Here is an 18256-nt window from a genome sequence, read left to right on the forward strand (position 1 = left end):
TTAGCACTCCTAAATCTTCTGCTCACTTCAAGTTTGTGAGTGAAACAAAAGACAAACTGAAGCAGAATGCAGTCCTGAGTTTCCTTGAGCCAGCAGGAACTTTGCCAGCACTTGATTTTTTAAAATCTGGTTTCCTCTGCTAATTCAGTCATGCAAAATTAGCAGCCTCAAGAAGAAAAGGGTAACTGTGAGTGTGCTACTCCTGTTATGCCCAAAAGTGGGTTACATTTCCCATCAGCTCCCTCAAGCAAAACCTGCACACCTGTAAAGCATGGGGGGTTTTGGGTTTTTTTTTGGGTTTTTTTTGTCTCTCTCTGATGAGACTTTAGGGACACATGATCTGCAATGTTTGTTGCAAACCTTCTTTTGGACTTTGGCTGCTCTCATAGCTCTTACCTGGGGGCTGTCAGCCCAGCCACCGCATCTTCTTTCAGCAGAGAAGAAGGAGAACATTACTCTTTCCTTTCCCCTCCATGTGGCAAAAAGCCACAGGGAACCACAGAGCTGTGTCATCCTGAATTGCTGTGACCAATTTGCCAGGGAGCTTTTCCCACTGGAAGGCAAAAGTGGTGCGACTGCTTGTCTGCCTGTGCATGTACCCTGGGCTCTGTGTAGGAAATGGAGTTGGCAGAGCAGCTCCTGCTCAGCACAACACTGTGAGTGGTTCCCTTGTACCATCCTGGCTGCAGGGGATCATGGAGCACAAGCAGGAGTGAGAACATCTGGCAGTGGCAACAACCTAACACTGTCATACGGTCTCAGGTCCCACCTGCTGCATTGTCTGAAATGAAACTGAGTATTTCATGGCTGACTCATCCGATGAAGGAAAAAGTAAGTGGGTCTTCAGGTAGTGGGCTTCAAATATACAAATTAAGCTGCTGCAAAGAGAAAAAGAACATTTTGTCTCTGTTGGCAGATGAAAGGAAAAGGCAATGTTAAAGATCCACCAGAGAAAACTGGAGAATTGCCATCACCTGTGCTCTTAAAAGGAGGTCAAACACCCTAGGAGAAGGCAAGACATAGGAAAAAAAGGATTTGGTATCCCTCTGAGGTCCTTTCCAAGGGAATACCTCTCAGGCTCTGCAAATGTGTGATTATCCACATCTGTCAGTGGATAGTGCATTCACAAGGGAGAAAAGTTGCGTCCTTGATGAATCAAACAAATGATTCATTAAAAATCAGCAACCCAGTCCAGAAACAATCCACTGTCAATGGAGTCATGAAACCAAGAGGAGTTAAAAAACAAACAGCTGTGGCACAGCAATGAAATCCCCCAGCAATTAAAGCCCACCAATAAATATTGGCGAGTGCTGGAATGAACTTTTATATTTCTAGAAATTATTTTAGCCGTGGAAAATATAAACTGTCTCTTCCCTGCAGACCCAGCCAAAACTAATCAAAATACAAAGGAAATACCTCTGGGCTGCGATAAGGACTATGAATGTAGTTCTTTTACGTCTCCACTACCTAATAACAATAAGATGGACTGGTGGCACTGTTTTCAGCACAGAGATTAATAGTCAGGGAGAAACCGAGAAGGAGAAAGTACACTTTCAGTTTTCTTTCCGATGGCTAATTAAAAAGCCCATATCTGAGAGGAAACACTGTGGAAATGAGAGTTATTTGGATGTGCCTTCCCCACACACTATCACTCTGCTTTGTGAGGAATGCTTTATTAACGCTAATCTCATCCCTGTGCTTTGACAGAAGTTACAGTTTCCTTCCTTTGCAGCCGCTAAGGCTCAGTTCTATTACAGGGTTTGTTTAATGGGAGCTTTATTATTTTACTAAATTACCTCATCTTCTGGGAACAAACTTAACCTTGAACTACGAAGCTAAATGTCTTTTTAATGATGCAAGTCTGTTTGGAAATTGTTCTTTGATGACTCTAAATTTTCTTCATTCTGCATGTTTAATATGTGAAATATACACAAAAAAGTAATTAATTTCTGCAGGCTTTCCTGATTCGGTATTTAAAATAAATTTGCTGCAATTATTAAGGTTAAGACAAGAGGGAACAAACATTCTTAATAGTATTCAGGCACCAGAGAGCAGCCCCTTATAATCACTAGGGAACCCATCTTCAGTAAACTGGAAAACTATACAGTACTGATGCTTAAATATTCCATATTGAAATGTTTAAATTCTAAGATAATATAAATAAAACTCCTAGGTGCATTTTGGAATGGAGCCTTCTTGTGCTGTCATGAAACTTAATGAGAAACTGTGAGAAACAATGAGAAGCTACCATTAACCCAAATGAGAGTGTGAATTGATCCATACTTTGTAGTCAGACCAAATGAATGTGATTTTCTAGAAGTCTATGGTACGGTGGATCTCTCTGATTTCAGGGAAACAAGGCTTTGGCTACAGGGTGGTTGTCTGAGCACAGAGGGTGAAGCAGGGTACAGGGCTATTTTGTTAAGATCTGATGTACACTAGAGGAATTACTGTCTTGGTTCCCGGTTGATTCCCTCCCAAATGCCTCTGAGTTGCTGCAAACCCACACAAAAGACTTCTTGACTCTGGAAAAATGTGTGTCTATGTTTAGGGTGTGTGCAGTTTGGGTACTTCTGAGGCTGTATTGCCCAGAGGTCACCCTTGGGCTAAGCTGGGGGCAGTGTTTTTTGTTTGTGTGAGACTTGAGTGGGAAGAAATACATGAAAATCAAACAGAAATATGCTGTTTGCTAGTGGGGTAGACACACTGTGATGACTTATCTATTTAAGAATACTGTTAAAGCTTGTGAACTTCTTTCCACATCTCCATTCAGAAAAGTCCTGTACCTTCCTGAAGTAGGAGCAGAGGTCTGGGCACTGCCTCCCCTTCCTCATCAAGCTGTAAGACCCACACAGCCAGGCACAACCTCTCCAGTGCTTCCTGGAGAGGAGACACTGAGTTGCTCCAGACCTGCTGCATGTGTGTGCACACACATCCCTTGCCTGTCACCTGTGAAAAATGGTTCAGGCATCTGGGGTGGTTAGGGAATTAGCATTGGAAAGATTGATGCTTTGGGGAAACAGCAGTTTCGTCCCAGCCACTATATCTCCAAGTGAGAGGAGCCCTGAAAGAAATGGCAAATGTGTCAGGTTGCAATACCAGAATAGCTCATCTGGGGTGCCAAGAGGTTCCCAGGAGAAAAAGATACCAGGACCAAAGGAACAGGCTGGATAAGTTGCTCTGAGGGCTCCAGACAGCCCTTACCTGCATCAGGCTTCCAGCTTTGCCCCACACTGCTAAGGTATTAGAAGTAGAGTTGCTGTGAGCAGGTCACTTTTAGCATGATTTCTGTTCAGCCTTTCTCATCCTATGAAATAGTCCTGGCACATCTTGTGAAAACAAATTCTCTGACGACAGCCTCAGAATTGGCACTAGTTATTTCTTCTGTTGTTAGGCACCCGAAGTCAGCTACATATCATACAGAAGAAAAATCAATAGTTCTGATACCTGTTTTCCTGGTCCTGAGAAGTTGCAAAGCTCGTCTGAGCTCAGAGGAAGAGAACTGGATATTCTCATCAGATGATCCACTCTTCTACCATAATGCATCCCAATCACTCCAGATCAAACTTTTTATCCCTTTTTGGTGCCATGCCAGTAACACCACCTCTCATTCCCTTACTGTAGCTTTTTTATATAGACTTCTTCACTTACCCCAAGGAATGCTAGTTAGCTGACCTGAAAAGATCACAATCAACCAATTGCTTCTCCACCCACAAACTTTGTATTCCCTCCAGCACCCCCATTCCTGTAATAGTCTTGGGCTGCCACAGCGTTATGAGTCTCTGAAAAAGTCTCTTGCCCTGCTAAGCAGGAGGGCCAACTTTCCCCTAGGCAGACTTTCATAGGCATGTGTCAAAATCTTTTCCAGGCGAGAGCCATGGGGCAACATAACGCTGTGGGCATCAGAAAGCTGAGGAAGGAGGTCTGGCTCAATTAATTATTTGGGGATAGCAGCTATTTCACGTTACTTTCCAATGAGATGGGGATGATTTGGATGTGAACTGTGTTACAATGTCATTTAGTCATGTTAGTCTCAATGTACTCTGCCAATTTTCTTCCCCCAGCACCTGGGATTGCCCGGGAGCCTTATGCCAGTGCAGGTCCAAGGTGTCTCTGAACTGAGTAGGGAAAGAGCACTTGCCCCACCCAAGGGCTGACCTTGTGCCTTAAAAACTGCAGCTTGAGCACCTCTGCTTTATTCCATCTCTGACTGTAGTGTGAAGATAAAATGCCCTGCAAGAAGCCACTGAAAGTCTAAAGTCTGTATTTCCTGCAGATCTTTTACGTGCCAAGAATATATTTTCATATTTTCTTGTCTCTGGCTCTAGGGTTAGGGGCAAGTTTTACCACTGCAGTTTCATGGCATTGCTTGGAAATTCAGTTGACAGACAAGGTCCTGCTGTGCTACTAAACATAAACATTTCACCTTATTGTTGTGTTAAGCCTCGGATGGATTATTTTTTATCAATTTTTTTTTTCCCTAATGGGAATGCAAGCAGCTGAAGCCCAGTGAGAAAACATGAAAATAGATTTCTAGGAAAGTAACCGAAAGGGCTTTACCAGCACGACAAGTTGCTTATCAAGAACTATTTTAGGAACGTGAGGAAATGAAACTTTGATGAGAGAGTTCCAAGAGGGAAGATTTACTAGGGAGCTGAGGGTTCAAAGCAGGATGACAGCACAGCTATCAGGAAACCTTCTCTGCACCTGTTTCTCAACCAGCTGCCTAACCATACTCCCCCTCCTTTCTGCTGGCAGCTGAACAGCCGAGATCTGCATCCTCTTTTGTACTAATCCGCTCCACCGTCTGTCTGGAAATGTTTGCCAGTCAGTTCATCCCCTCCTCCTCCTGAGCACAGACATAAGACAGAGTTTCTGATTTTAATGCCCAGCTGTGCTCCAGAGACCCCATATAAATCCAAGTCACACTCTCAGAGAACAGGGTCTCAACATGCCTCAGTTTCCCATCTGTACAAGGGGAATACGTTACAGCTTTACTTCCTTCTTTGTACTGCCTCTATGCTATCTAGTGAGGCATCGGGCTCCTCAGGTTGGTAGATACTTCCTTCAGCTCCTTCCTATGTCCAGCATCTAATGCCAAATGAACCACCTCAGCTTCAGCTTACAGGTGCTGTCCTGGTTTAATGGTGCCTGAAGCACTACTATTATGGCCCATTGGTGCGAATTTACTGCAAATCAAAACTCGTTTAAGGATGATGATAAAGTGTAGTCTTCCCCTGTGCCACAGCTTTGCACATGGGCACTTTGTGAGGTCTCCTCTGAGCTGCATGGCTGAACCATTGGTTTCACAAGTGGTTTTGCCTTCCTCCTGCAGGCTCTTCCCCTGGAGAAGTGCCCAAAACTCTTACTTGTTGTGCCAGATCCCAGAACATTGCACTTCTGCCCCTGTGCCGTGACAAGCCAGCACGGATGCCCTTGCTGAAGTCAGCAGAGCACCGTACAGTATCTTGGTTTCACATGGCATTTCAGAGTCAGTTTAGCACGATGAAGCTAGACACCTTGGCACCAAAGAAGGCTCACATCCCCTTTTTGTGTCAGCAAGTGATTCTGTGTCTAGCTAAATGACAGTAACTGGGAACAATATCCATCTCGGCCAAAATCCAGCTCTATCCCAGATAGAATTGTTGACTTTCACTGGTCGCAGCATCAACCAGCCTTCCCCACTAGTCAGCTTTTAGGAAGGAATGGGATTGTGGAGCAAATAGCGCAACAGACTTCTTGTCAGCAAGCCTGAGACAGGGTGACAGAGCCTGCTGGTCCCAGGGGCATCCTCAGATGCTCTCCCCAGAGCTGCACAGTGGTATCCCAAGCTGCAGCGGGGGTGGACGCCGTGGTCGGCAAAGCCTGGGTCGATAAAACCTGGAAAGCCAACACGGCTGCAGAGCCTGCCTGCATGCGTCGTGGGGGAGATGCCTCTCTGATCTCTCATCACCCACACACACAGGGCATGCACTGGGCTGGTGGCAGGCTCAAGGCAGTGAAAACCACCCACAGCCCAGCACCTGTCTGCCTTCTTAGCAAAACTCGTGCTGTGAGGGGGATATTGATAGGTCTTTGGGCACCTGCTCCAATAAAGTCCAGGTTGGCTGCTTGAACGCTCTTGCTTGAGCCTTGTTCTTGCTTGATCCCACATTAGAGAGGGCTGCTGGGTTCCAGGCAGCACTAGAGGGGCTGATCCTGGGACATGACACATGGGAAGTGACTGAAGCCATGGTGGTGAAGAGTCATGAGCAGCTTGCAGAGGAAGGACCAATCCAGAGGGTCTGATGGTTTGTCCACTCCTCAGCCACGGTGCAGGGATGCCAGCACATCTCCGCTTTGGGGGGTGAGGACCTTGTGGAGACCTTCCTTTGAAGCATTGTTTTGACACTGTGCATCACAGAGACAGAGAGGGCAGAGCTGGCTCCCGCCTGAGCATGACCCAATGAGTCTAGGAAAAGACCTAGGGGACTTCTTTCAGAAAAGTGCTGTCCTCTCTGAGCTTGAACCATATCCCATAACGATGGATTTCAAATAAAGGATGACCCACTTAGATAGCTGAGGAGTCGGCATCAAATTCCCAAGCTTTTCCCTGACAGTGAGAAAATAACTTTTAATGTCTCATATATCAAGTTCATTACCTCCTTAAAGAAAATTATTCTTATTTTAACATCCATCCCTGAAATACTTTCTTCTGTGTGCGAGCAGTTTTAAGGACAGAGCTGTCTCAATCACATTAGGCTCCACTTTACATTGTTTCTTCTGCTCTTTTCCACCCATGTCCTCCCTTTGCTCACAGACCTTGCCCTGGTTGTTGGCTACTATAAGGATGGCAGGGGTGGAAAGAGTAGCTGATTGCAGATGAGAGGCAAGGTGTGGGCTATGCACTTGGAAAATTTGGTCAGATACGTATCTTTCAGTATATGAATGCCTCTGTGGTTTTCAGCAAACTGATGAGACTGTTGTTCCCATCACTGCTATTGTTGTTACTCAGGAGAACTGGAGGATTCATCCCAAGTACCAGACCTTTTGAATTAGGGAGAGAGGTACAGAGAGTACGCTACAAAAGCTTCCAGTAGGAGATGTATACATAGTGTACATGCACTCACACACCCGTGTATAGATGTCTCCTATCACTGTACAGCTCTCTAGGAAGCAGGACTGTGTTCTCAGTACCTGGCCACAGTGAACGTGTCTTCCGTGTCCCCACTGCGTTCACAGCCAGGAGGATCCCCTAAACTTTGGGGCCCTCATGACCAGTTTCCCCATATCTGATTGCGCAGTCAAGAGTTGGCTTTGGCTGATCTCTGCTTTGGGCATCTTTTCTGCCTGGACAGGGAGCTCAGCCTGGGCTGAGCCTGTTCCAAGGCACCACACTGATGTCTTTGATTACAGCAAGGCTGTGCTTCAAGCTGAAGAGAAAGACAGGATAGAGTGGATGTTGTGCATCCTCTGTAGAAAACTCCTGGGACAGTAAGACCAAGTCTTGAAGCTTTCACCCAACAAGCTTTGACCCCCTTGGAAAAGGTTGCCTTTTCCCTCTTTCCTTCCCCCTCCCTTAGCAAAACGGCTGAGCGTGTGCCAGTCCTGGGGCACCAGGACACCATGGCACTCTGCTGCAACCATCCTGTGACAGCCTGACAGGGCTGGTAGGTGTTTGGGGCCAAGAGGAAACCCAGCACCTTTGCACACTGGAGCCATTTACAATGACTTTTGTTGCTGATGGCACATGTTTGGTTGTGCTTGTTAAATCTTGTTAAACAGGAAACAGGTTTCGAGGCGAGAGGGTCCCTTAGAGTTCAAGCTCCCGCTTTCAAATGTTCTTACAAGATGCACAATTGGCACTGACTTACAGGAAATGTTTAATTGGAGTCGGAAGGCGCTGGCTCCACCGACCTTGTATTACATTCCTCTGTGTGCTCCTTTCACAATGATTTTCACCTATAGCTTAAATCACTGATTTATTTATACCAGCCAATGGTGAGTCCAACACCATCAAGGGGACGAGCAGAACGTGGATATGCAGTGAACTGAAGGGAGGAGCAAGCAGCAAGGAGTAGTCTTATAAAGGAGAAGGGGCTGCCGCAAACCCAAGAGTGACATATTTATGAGTCCAGTATCGGTTGCCTGCACTGATAAGCCACGGTCATTAAAGGAAGGAAAAGTCACCTTTGTGTATATAAAATATACAAGATTCATAGTCTGAAAAGACTTGACAGGAAAACATTAGGTAAATAAAGGATATCCCATAAAGCATAATGTGAAAATCAAATTACCTCAAAGGGAGGGAGGCTGTCTGTCCCAGCAGTGAAAGTGAGGAAAAATGAAATTCCTCTTTTCCACCTCAAAGCTGATTTGGCTTTAGGGTTTTGGGTGGATCTAGAAACATTGTTACTGATGTCTATAAAAAAAGCATTAAAGTCCATTACATTGGACTGGAAATGCTGCAGCTTCCCATAAATTTTCACTACATGCTCACAAGGTGGTGAGAAGCATGTTATTCATTGCTGCTCACAGTGGCCAAATAAAAGAAGTACTATTTCAAGGGTGAGTTGGACTTTCAACATTATTTCTAGTTTTCAGATCTCACCAGACTTTTTTTCACCTGATTTTGGGAGCTGTAGTTGTAAAACACTGGGAAAATTTTCTGTCCTCCTCCCCAGATTTTTCTTTTCTGGTGGGGGAAACAGATCCAGGATCCAAGTATTTTTGCTTTAACTGGTTGGTGCACCTCCAAAGCTGAGGAAATGTTGAAACATCAGGGAGAGGCAAAAGGAGGGAAATTGAAGGAGTTCACTTATTAAACTACTCAGCAAAAAAAATAATGGGGGGGGGGAAGGGGAGGAGAAGAGGTAGAAAAAGAAAAAGATAATCCAGTATTTAAAAACTTCTTAACTAAAAAAGGCTATTTTTTAAAAATTTGTTTTTACAGAATGAACCATTTCACAAGTAAGAGGTCTGTCTGCTAGAGGCTGTCCCCATGGAAGGCATACACAGCCCCTGCCTTGCAGACAGGTGGCCAACAGGTGAGCAAAGTATGGATGTGCAGCCTCAGCAGAAAAGTCCCTGCAGGTGCAGCCCTCGGTCCCTCCAAAGCTGATAACCCAAAGCCTCACTGATGCCCAGGGTCTTTGCAGTGTTTTTGATGGGGAGGAGCTGATTCAACCTGAGCCAAGCCAATCCCCTTTTTTATTTCAAACCTTTATCCTGAAGACGCAATCCCGCAGTGGTTAGGTAGATCTGAATGCAACTTGTAGCCATTATTAAGGTCTTACTGATTTTTTTCCCAGCAGAATTCACAGACCAACATCTATTTATAAATGTGACAGTCTACTTTATTTGTCCTGTGACAGTCTACTTTTTCGTCTATCTTAATGGAAGTCACTTCCCAGTGTGCTGTGGGATTTTGGAGGCATAACTCAAGCAAAGAGCTCAGCACCAGTTCCTTGGGTTTCTGTTGCCAGGGTCATGTGCCACAGTTGCTGATCCAATTGAAAACCATTTGATTGTGGTGCATCACACAAGTACAAGTCTCTCTGGTGCCCAGTGAGGGGCCCAGGAAAGAGAGGCCCTTATTCAGCACAGCCTGCTTTTTGCACTGGAGTTTGCATCACCACCTCTTCCCACCCACTTTTCCGTTTCAGATCTTCACAGGTCTGGGTCATGTTACAGCCACATCTCAATCTGCCTGAGAAGCCCTTCGCTCTCCAGGAGCTGACAGTGTCCTCTCCAGAGCATCTCCAGCCCTTCAGGGTACTGCATCAGGCAAAGTACTGAGTATTATTATGGGTGACCACTGAAGGGAAGAAAGGGACCAAGAAACTTATTCTGAGCAAACCGAATTGAATCATTGAGGGTGAAACTTCATTATGTTTGCAGACCAGTTGTCTACTGGCATCACTTTCGCCCACCAATACAACTATTAAAGGGTCACCATAAAGAGGTCACCTTCCATTTTCGAAATGTCCACATTATAGACGCACGGTGTTAAACTTAAAAGTTTCTTTTCCGAGTCAAAACAAACAGAGGGCTTTCTATCTTGGCAATCAGCATTGCTTCAGTGACCTCCATTGACCTGGTTTTTACCAGAAAACCTTGGTCTTCTGGAGCTGCCTTGTCCTTCCAAGTGTGTGGGAGGAGGTCCCTTATTTTTATCATATATTGTGAAATTGAAAGGTGCCTCTGAGCAAGGCAATCACTATCACAGCCAGGTTTGAACCTAGGAAACTGTGACTAACAAAACAATAAATCACTGATTTTCCACCTCTGGAAATACAATTTAGTCCAACTGTGTCACCTTTATCCACAGCCCTTGGGGACATTTCTTTATTTGTAAGGGGTTTACTTTCAAAACTCTGCATGTGATCCCCCATTAGATAAACAAGGTGAGATCCGGAAGAGAGATCGGTTTTGCAAGAAGCCTGCTAGATGAGGCAGCTTCATTTAATTTTTCTTTTAATCACACTTTGGCCCTTTGCTGATGTCTCAGCTCCCTCTCTAATAAATAACTGGTCCACATCACTAAACTGCTGCACATAACTCAGAGCAATTTGTTACTGTTGGCAATGTCTGTGCAGCAGGGGCCCAGGAACGGACCAGCATGGAAGCAGTAATACCTCCCACTCTTCAGGAACATGATTTCTGCTTGATTACAGAAGGGGTCATTGGTAGGACAATGCAAAGAAGGTCATATACAATTGCCTCCACAAAAATTGTATGTGCTGCAAGATACTCACATGAGCCGCTTTACCCAGGAGTATCTGACAGAAGAAATCAGTCCTGTGATATCAACACCACAGATGTGGCAGGACATTAAAAAAAATTAATACATATTCATAATAATGAGAACACAGTGAAAGTGTCTGAACACTTTATACAGCCCCAGTGGGCCCAGAGGGTAGTTTAAAATGCAGAAATTCCTCTAGAAACAATGATATAATAAATCCAGTAGGCCTAAGGTCCTTCCAAAGATAAGACTATAAACACAGTGTCCAAATACTTGGTGAGACTGTAACATTAAGAGTCATGTATAGTTTTAAAAAGATATGAGAAAGGACTAAATTTTTTTTTCCCTCAATCCCCATCTGTCTGCCTTTCATGAACACCGAGCAGTGCAAAGAGGGCACATTCTCATGGCACGGTTACTTGGATGGCACCCACCACAAAGTAATTATCTGGGAGTCAAGATGCAGGGAAAGAGGGAGTTTCAGAGTCCTGCCTGGAACAGGAGAGCTCAGCTGTCCTCTGCCTGCAAAAATGTTTGAGGGTTAGCTGAGGGTATGTGGCACTATGCACATGGGACACCTTTCTCTCTTCCCAGAAAGGTCATGAGGGCTGAGGAACAAGGAAAAGCAGCTCCTAGTCTTTGGAAGAAAACCCCTCATCCAAGTACATGCCAGTTGTTCCAGTTCAGCAGGGCCTTTCTCAGCTTTCCTTTGTCTACACACTTATCAGCATACAGTGTCTAATGCACCTTTCTCATTACAAACACCTTCCTTGGGAGCCCTTTTAGGTACACAACACGGAGAGAGAAAGCAGAGGGAACATTATTTCTGTACACACTCTGGTCTTCCATTGCCAATTAGCGAGTCTCTGTGGATGTTGGTACTTGAGCCTGGAAACCTTGGGGCTCGATGGAAGAACATCAAATGGAAGGTGAAAAATAGGTCAGCAGAACAACTGGAGGGCAACTGTGGTTTCTTTCTCAGGGCTGTAACATCTGGGCTTAGTGGCACCGTGTGCCAGTGCTTTCCAATTTCAAAGCTGTCTTATTTGTTTCTGTGGGAATTTCGGGGAAGTTTGTTATTTGCTGTTGGTTTTGTGTTTTTGTTTTGCTTTTTAACAAAGCACCTTCAGAAAGAGTATGCTTTCCAAAAAGACATTGTTTAAGGTAATAATACAAGAGGGAAAATGGAGGATGTGGGGTAAGGCAAGAAAGTAGCAAAGCAGACAGAATCTCCTCAGTTGCTCTCAGCACAAAAACATAGGGTTTGTTACTGATTAAAATTGAGAGATTGAAATTTTCAGACACATTTCATGGAAGACCATTTATTCGGGGAAAAAAACCCACCTCATTTTATTTCTTGAAATGTTATATTGTTGTTTAAGAGCATGTGAGAGCCAAGCAAGGAGGAATACCAAACTCCCAGAGCTCTCATGCAGAATGCAGAAAGATCTATGGCAAATTGGGTGTTGGCTATGACCTCACTGATCAAAATGATCAAAATACAGGCCGTTTCCTGAGGGAGTTAGGGAAACCTTGAATAAAAGCCACAGATTGCCCAGAACCCTCACTTACAGCCTCCACCACTTGCTCTTTGGCATAACTGGCTTGCCCATTTCTGAGGAGGCAGTCAACTGGAAGAGGAAAGTGGTACAACTCAAATTGGGGAAACTGAGGCAATTTGAGCTGCTTGGCTCCAAATGCAACAGGAGGCAGCAAAGGAAAGATGAGGGAGCAAGGAGGAGGGCCAGGGCTCAGACAAGTACAACATCCCACGGCTCCACTCTGTGAACACAAGAGCAGGCTTCCCTGCCCTGTATGCCACCAGTTTGGCAAATTCTGGAAAGGGTAAGAGCATAAAAGGTGGTCATGCTGGTGATGGACCCTTCCTACGTCAATCATCTGCAGAGGAGAATAACAAAAACCAAACCTGCTGCTTTCAGAATCAAGCAGAAAGATAAACTCTAATATCAGAAGGGGCAGGTGGAAGATCATCTCTTTCCCCATTCTTTTTAAGATTTTCCTTGATCAGTCGATAATTAATGCTAATATGTAGGTACCTCAAATAATGCACAAGGTTCAGATAGCCCCAATGATTACCAGTTAACTGTATGAAGGCAATAACAAGCTATTCATGAGAGGTTGATATTAAACTAAAATTACTAGTTTTACTTGCATAACTCTCATTAGTGACATCTTATTGGGCAAAAGGGCAAACCCAGGCAACTTGAGGTGAGAACAAAATTGACAAGATGGTGGCATTCACCTCATTCTGGATGTTTCACAAACATCTGGATACTTAAGAAGGTCTCACGAAGGAAGAATTTTGCAGGGTATCTCTCTGCCTTGTAACGCTTGCTGTAACACTCATCCTCTGCATTAGTCTCACAAAAATAAAGGAGCTACTCACACTCTTAAAAGTCATACACAGCTACTTGTCTTGCTGGATTAAGATCAAATCTCTTGAGTTTCTGAAAGGGAACTAAATGGAACTAAAAATCACAAGTTCTCATGTGATTTCCAGTATTTCCTATCTTGAGGCAGGCTACAAATCTTGCTTGAACATTTAATGGTGCTACACCTTGCAAGTTAATTCTGGTCAGACACAGCAGTGGCCTCCTTCATTAAAATGGAAAATAGTTCATGTGAGGTATCTGTGCACATTCAAACTTCAAGTTTCAATGTAAGCTTGGTTCAAGTCTGGGCTTTTAAATTAATTTTGCTTACTTATTTATTTTTAAGCTATATTAATTTGCCTTCTCTTAACATGATTTCTGACATGCTTGTCCTTTCCTGCTCTTGCCCGGCATTTCCAAAGCTGCTAAATCTGCCCCTTTTACCTGACTTATTTCTCTCTGGAAAGAATGAGCCCCTCCTCCTGCCTCCCCCTTATCCCTGTGTAAGTAACATCCATCACTGTATCAGCACCTGACTGAGCAGCACTAGGGAAGGGTCAAGGTATTATTTCCTACCCTTGACAGGTGTTATAACAACGTTGAACAACCTCAGCGTATAAAAGTTTCCATTCTCCAATCTGCTGTGCAGACTTTTCTTCTTTCTATTCCATCCTCCCTGGAGGTTTCTTGGCTCTGCTTGTGCCAAGTCAAAAAGCCACTCACACTTCTGCAAGTGAAAAAGCAAAAGACAGACTTTGCCCGCGTTGCACAGTGCCAAGAAGAGCCACTACAGACGAGAGCAACCTCAGGGGTCGTCTGTGATAGCCACGGGTGGCATTGCCCCTCGTGGGTCAGGCATTGTCTGAGGCACGATGCTGGGAAACCCCCCCACCAAGCAGGACCACGCTTGGACTGCAAGAGGAGACCCAGAAGTAAAAAACAACCACACAGAGACACAGGATGGCTACTCAGACACCAAACAGTTAGTCCTTGTCCAATCAACCCCTATGTGCACTTACAGAACTTCACTTATACAGGCAACATTATAACCAGAACTGGGAAACCAGCACTGCAATAGACTCTGGGCAGATAACAGAGAATTTGAACCATTGGGATGCCACTTTGGTTGCAACAGGTAAAAAAGTCAGAGGAGATAACAAAATGCCGGGGCTAAGTAGAAGCAGTAGTACAGGCATGCACAGCACTCTGGAGTGCTCTTCAGGGAGAGGTCAGATATTCTTCTCACTGCCTTCCTCCCTGTCCTGTTCTGCCTAGCATAAGTGTCCGGACTAAACTAGGTTAAATCAATCCTTGCAAATAAATCTCTATGGCCATCAATTAATCAGGACCATCAGCTGAAACAGAAAGTCTAACTTTCAAGTAAGTGGGATTATTTCCTCCCTTGGGACGCAGATGCTTAGATATTATTCAAAATTTCTCATTTTCTTACAAGATGTGTTTCCCATTATCTTCAGCATTCAAGATACAGTGCAGCAGGTCATTTGTCCAAGAAAAAGAGGAGCTCCTTGGAGGGTCTGCCTTTCAAGACTCTCCACTCCATGTGCACCTTTGCCTTTAGCAATGATATATTCTACCTTAATGCACATCAAGCAATTACTCCTGAGCACACCAGTGTCTGGGTACGAAGGTTGTGCCTGGTCTTAACCTCAGGAAATGTGAGGAAATTTATATATGCAGATAACAGTGTGTGGAGAAAGCATACAGGGGAGGTGAGAAACTGTATTTTAAAAAAACATTTAATATGGTTATATATTATTCTACATCCTCCATTTTGCATGGTTTGGGTAATTTTGTTGGGTGTTTTATTCCCCACAAAGAAGCACTGTGTATATAAGGAGTAACTTATTATATCTTGCATTCAGTTGCTGATGACCATTATGAAAAAGCTGCAGACTTCCAGCCTCAGAAGCAACCTAATAGTTAAAGATTGACTGGATCTGTTCAGAGGTAGATTGACAATATTTCTGGCATTCTGAGGCTGGCAAGCCAGCAGAGAAGATCCCAGCACTGCCCCAAGCATTAGTTATTTCAACTTTCCACTTGGACTCCTGCAGACTGAGAGGTGAAATAAATGACATTACGGCAACCTTTGCCCATCAGAGGCATTCCCCGAGCTGAAGAATCCTTGCAAAGACTGCCTTTTTAGAAAAAAAGAAATCATCAAATTAATTCCTTAATTGTGATTAGTTGTTTAACTTAGTTTGGCTATAATTCATAAAGTAAGTTTAGACATCTATCCAGCAGAAACATGCACAGCTTTTTTGACAGTGGCGCTGAATCTCCTTATGCACTGGCAAAAGTGCTTTCAAGTAAAACCCAGAAAGAAACTGCAAAAACAAGAATAAAATAATATCCTATGCAGAGGACAAAGAAAAGGCTAAAGTCAGCATTTTATCTGATAGACTGTCTTCAGGAAATGCCTGTGAAAACAGTTTTGGAAAGGAATAGCTGATCTGGCTGCAGATATTCTCTAAAATAAGAAAGGTGCAAAATCCTGGTGCCTTTTTTAAATTTTTTTTAACAAACAAAATAGTTCTCACCAGAAGAAAAGTATTCTGCCACCCCTCCAAGTCAGAGTGCCTGATTATGGGTAAAGTATTAGAAGATACAAAGTTGACGGGAGAAGAATTCATATACTTGTAAGAGCAAAAGGAAATAGCTCTGCATGAAAAATGAGGGAATGGAAAGGGAGACACAAACACAAAGGAGGCCACTATGATGTTGAAGTGTTTACCTAGTGAGGCTCTTTCTGAATCTCTGAGTGCCATCATCACAGTTTTCCTCATTCTCGGGATTTTTTATATGCTTTGTTTTGGTATTTTTTTTTTTAATTGACAGACAACTGCACCCATGAAAACCTGAACCCTGATCTACTCTGCTGTATACCTTCTCTTCTTCACTCACTCGATGGCATCTATTCTGCTGGAGAGAGAAACAGATGGAGAGCTGGCAGGTGTCATACTCCCGTTAAAGACAAGAAATACAGCTGAAAAGGTCTTTTAACTGTTACAACCTCCTGCCTGACCACTGCAGTTAACCAAAGCACTGTAAGTGTTGTTCCTAAAAACGAGCTCCCCTTCTTTCCTCCTATTCATCCTTATTCAAAACGTACATGCCTCTTGTAATGGCAGTGGAAGTGATCTCACCTTTTTCTGGGGGCAGAAGTTGAGTGCAATGCAAATGACACCCTAAACGCGTCTCCAGAAAACAAATGCACTGCACATGGGAGCCCTGACAGATGTACTCTGTCCTGAAACCTGGGAGCAGCATAAATAACCACTGTCAGCACCCCAAGTCCTGCAGCAACACTATCGTGGGGACACATTTGGTTGCAGGGGGATGCTGACACATAAGAGGGCATCATCTACTCCAGTTCATTCTTTATTCTCCATTTCTTTAAAGGCAGTGGGAGGCCCCTGGGGATGAGACATGGAGAGGTGCTCCTATGCCTGGAGCTGGAGGAGTGGTCCATAGGGGATCCTATGGACACTTGGCTGAAATGGCAGCTCAAAATTTCCCTCAATTGTGGTTTATGGTTTCTTGGGAGGAGGGGCTCTCAGTGGGGGACAAGGGAGCTGATGCTATAAAACAGACCATAAAGTCAAATGTCAACTTTTATGGCCAACATGAGTATTTGTAGGAGCATATTCCAGATTGCCCAGGCTGTTGCATAATGGGATGGCTCTTACTGAGCTGGGCAATAGTGGGATCATGAAGCAGCATAGTGAAAGAGGAAGATCTGCCATGTTACAGGCAAAACTGGGTCTGGGATCACAGTGGGTAGACTAAGATGGGTTTTTGGGGGCTGTAGAAGCACTTGCATTTTTGTTATCTGCAGCCAGTTGCCAATCTCCAGCTGTAATTACTGGGCTGCAGGTGAGGGAACCCTAAGCAATGCTCAATAGCTTTGGGAAAAACAAAGACCTCGGTAGGATCCTTCTACGGGGGAATCCTTCCCAGAGCCCCTGAAAGTGTCTGGTATATTAAATACTTGTAAGCTCAGGTACTGGATGAAACATGCCTGGAAATTGTACTATAGCAATGAAGTGGCAGCCTGCCATCCAAGTCAGCCACTTCAGCATCCATGTCTTCCTCTCATCTAGTGCCAGAATCAATCAGCCAAACCAGATTCTGATTTGCTATAGCTGTTACTGGCATGGAAATGGGAAGGGAAACATCCCAAACAATAACAGCAAAATTAATATCTCTTTAGAAACTGTTTAAGCAAACAGGCACAATAACCTAATCCAACCAAAAATAAAAAATGATGCCTCTGAACAGCAGCAAGTGGAAGATAAGAACTAGCCTTTATCAAGTCCAGAGGCCTCCTGGACAGAAGGAAAAACAAGTGGAAGATCAAATGGATTGTGGGTCAAGAAAAGCACTAGGCAAAGAGGTTTGAGCCAAACCACAGGACACATTTGTCAAGCTCTTAAAAAAATAGAAATGCAGGATCAAAGTAGGAGCACTTTGCAAATATTAACATTTGTCACCTACTTTTACTTTTGATGTACTTCATTTTGAAGACATTTTTCCCTTTTCTCTCTCTCTTTTTTTTTTTTTAAACAGGATAATCTAATCTTTCAGTACACACACTTGCCTCCTTCAAAAGAAACACAATGACAATATTACTGGAACATGGAAGACTTTAATAAGAACACATTAAAATAATCAACATATGGAAAATAAATAATAAAAGCATATTAAGCAGCAGTCCAGGGAAATGTTGTTGACACTGTTGTCAGATATTCTAATATAAAGGTGTTGGTAGTTCTCCCAACAAAATATAAATGAAACAACAACTCCTTGATTAACAGGATCAAAATATGGTTCAAAATGAAAAAAAAAAAAATAAAAAAAAAAAGCTTGAAAGCTTAATCAGGAGGATTTTCTGCTGTGTGTTTGTCCCTGCTACACCAGCCCTGCAGCTCATGTCCTTCACACAAAGACAGCGGAAGAATCCTAACTCACTGGTTGCTGATGTTTCTGCAAGATTGGGTTACAGTTTTCTTCCACCCTTCAGCCAGAAGGTTTTCATGTCTCCACTGACATCCCAAGCCCCAGGACTGTGGAGGGCTGGAGCAGCACTGAAGGACTTTCATCATGGGAGGACCTT

General features: G+C 43.9%; 1 long non-coding RNA gene across 2 annotated transcripts in view; it reads left to right on the forward strand.

The window, feature by feature from the left end:
• LOC126646015 (uncharacterized) overlaps positions 1-18018 on the forward strand; it is a 34150-nt gene extending 16132 nt beyond the window's left edge. For both annotated transcript variants that reach the window (XR_007630212.1, XR_007630211.1), the window contains 3 exons: positions 8933-9026; positions 15979-16187; positions 17710-18018. This is a non-coding gene — a long non-coding RNA (uncharacterized LOC126646015). The remainder of the gene's footprint in view (positions 1-8932; positions 9027-15978; positions 16188-17709) is intronic.
• The last annotated feature ends 238 nt before the right edge of the window (positions 18019-18256 follow it).

The sequence above is a fragment of the Myiozetetes cayanensis genome, unplaced genomic scaffold, assembly GCF_022539395.1.
Source record: "Myiozetetes cayanensis isolate MyiCay16 unplaced genomic scaffold, myiCay2020 scf1, whole genome shotgun sequence".
NCBI classification, from domain to species: Eukaryota; Metazoa; Chordata; class Aves; order Passeriformes; family Tyrannidae; genus Myiozetetes; species Myiozetetes cayanensis.